Below are 2,485 nucleotides of genomic sequence, written 5' to 3'. Positions count from 1 at the left end.
TTCTGATAGCTTGTGTCTTCATTGTCATTTTGTTCCAAAAAATTGGTGATTTCTTTCTTAATCTCATCTCTGACCCAGCTATCATTCAGCATAAGGTTATTTAACTTCCATGTTTTTGTATGAGTATGCAGATTCCTGTTGTTACTCAATTCAAGTTTTATTCCATGATGTTCCGAGAAAATGCACGTTCGTTCTCCGAAATTCCTATAACCCTTATGTTGTTTTTTTTCGAATTATCTGAGAGTTCTCTGAGTGAGTGATCCGTTTTTGCTCTCCATTTCTCTTCCTCTTTGAGAGATTGGGAGCTTTCGAAGACTTTATCTTCAGTGTCAGAAATCCTTTCTTCTGCTTGCTCCATTCTGTTACTGAGGGATTCTACTGTATTTTTCATATCTTTGAGGGCTGTAAGTTCTTGTTTCAGTGTGTCTATGTCTTTGGTGAAGGATTCCCAAAGTTTTATTCATCCCTATGTCCGGCAGGAGAACGCCACGGCACCCCAGTATGGGAGGTAGGTCCAGTTTTTAGAAGGTCTCTCCCTGGAGTGTAGTGGGAGGGCCTTTAATTTCTGCCCGCTTGCTCAATTGTGGGGCTCTTGAGCCGGTCTCATGTGGGAGGGGGACTCCCGTCCGCTTGGTGGTGGATTTTGTACCTTTTGTTTGCGTCCTTGTGATCACAACTTGCCTCAGCGGTGTTGATGTGCGTTCTTCAGCCTTCTCTCTTGGTGGGGCTCAAGTCCACCAGGATACTTACTAAATTCCTGTCCCTTAACTCTCCTTCTGGATGGGAGCCTTTGTTGAAAGCTGGCTTCAGTCCGCCATCTTGTCTCCCACCACATACCCTAATTTAAATTAATAAGCTTTGGTCCCTGCTTTTTAAATTTTAAGGCATGTGTGTTTCTCTACTGTAACAACATTGTACAAATTTACATTTACAATCACCTGCATTATCTACAGTAAAAAAAAAATTTTGGTTTACAGTGTTTTTAAATTGTGAATCACAATTCAGCACCTATCATGTTATAACTAATAAGGCAACAGCAGTGCTATATACTACAACAATACTCCCTTTCCACAGTCTAGCGCAGGGTGGAGGTTGATAAGAGCCCAGAAATGTTAGAAATCTTAATCTACTTGTATAATCTGTATATGTTTTCTAAGGGTTTTGAACTGATGAAAGGGGTCCTACATGTGTCACACTAGTGTAGGCTGGACTAGTTACAGCAGTTGTTAACGAGCATCGGGCACAACTCATGTGCTTACAATCAAATGACGTGGTTTGGAGGTTTTCATCTCTTGGATTTCAATCCTTCCTCGGCTTCCTTGGCTTCACGTTGTTTTCCAGGTAAGAAAAGCTGTTGCTGTGTCCGTTCGCAGCAGCCATGGACCCGTTCTGGTGGTCCTTCAGGTGGTCTTTCCTCTAGGAGGCCCCCTTCCTGTTGTAGGTCTGAATATAGAAGTTTGTGAAGAGAGTAATCAGGGAAATCATGTATCCGATCTGGAAATACAACCAACGGAGAGGGAATGTGCACGGCCAGGTGACCCCACAGCTGGTCTGGATCATCGTGAGCACAAACTGAAGCAGCTGCCCCTGAGTTATGTACTTCTTCCACCACAGGTACCGGCGCATGGAAGGGACTGAAGACAGGCCGTAGTAAGAGTACATGAGGACGTGGATGAAGCTGTTCAGGGTGGCACCAAAATAAGAGTGGCCACAGGGGACCCAGTTCATAACAAACCACCAGATTTTTAGCATGGAGGCATGGTGGTAGACGTGATCTGGTGGTTGTTCTTACGCAGGATGAAGAAGATGATGTCCATAAATTCAATCAGTTTGGAGAAGTGGTACCACCAGAGGACATGGATGATCTTTGTATCTGATTCTCCTGCGCTATGTGTTCCCTGACAAGTTGTACCTGCCTTCCCATACTCCTGTTACTAACTCGCAGAACATATAGAGAGACGTGAGTCCAAGGTTATACACCACTAAAATACCCTGGCAAGAGAACAGCTGTCTATTCTTAATGTATTTTGTTCCCAGCCATACAATTGGTAAATATATGATGGAACAGATAAATGTAGGTATGTAATTGTCCAGAAGAAACCATCCTTTTACTCTGGTATCACTTGGCCAGAGGGTTAGGAGCAGTTTTGAGGAACGGCGGGGGCAGCAGCAGCAGAAGTGCCCGTGGCCTGCCAGGCAGAGGAGGATGTAGGAAGCAGGCACCGGTAGCAAGCCCAGCATCCTTTTCTAATTAGAACACTGAAGAGTATAGTCATATACTATATGCATATTTCTCAAAATGATTGAAGCTATCTATGACAAACCCACAGCTAATATTTTATTGAATGGAGTAAAACGAAAAGCTTTTCCTCTTAGAACTGGAACCAGACAAGGTTGTCCTCTGTCACCTTTACTATTCAACATATGCTGGAAGTTCTAGCCAATACAATTAGGCAAGACAAGGAAATAAAGGGAATCCAAATGG

The 2,485-nt window shown here is 43.5% G+C and overlaps 1 pseudogene; it reads right to left on the bottom strand.

Moving 5' to 3' along the window:
• Nucleotides 1-1,299: 1,299 nt before the first annotated feature.
• LOC128576782 (elongation of very long chain fatty acids protein 5-like) lies at nt 1,300-2,241 on the bottom strand (annotated as a pseudogene).
• Between the last annotated feature and the right edge of the window lie 244 nt (nt 2,242-2,485).

The sequence above is a fragment of the Nycticebus coucang genome, chromosome X (genome assembly GCF_027406575.1).
Source record: "Nycticebus coucang isolate mNycCou1 chromosome X, mNycCou1.pri, whole genome shotgun sequence".
In the NCBI taxonomy this organism is placed as follows: domain Eukaryota; kingdom Metazoa; phylum Chordata; class Mammalia; order Primates; family Lorisidae; genus Nycticebus; species Nycticebus coucang.
This window is presented reverse-complemented; position numbering and strand designations above follow the sequence as displayed.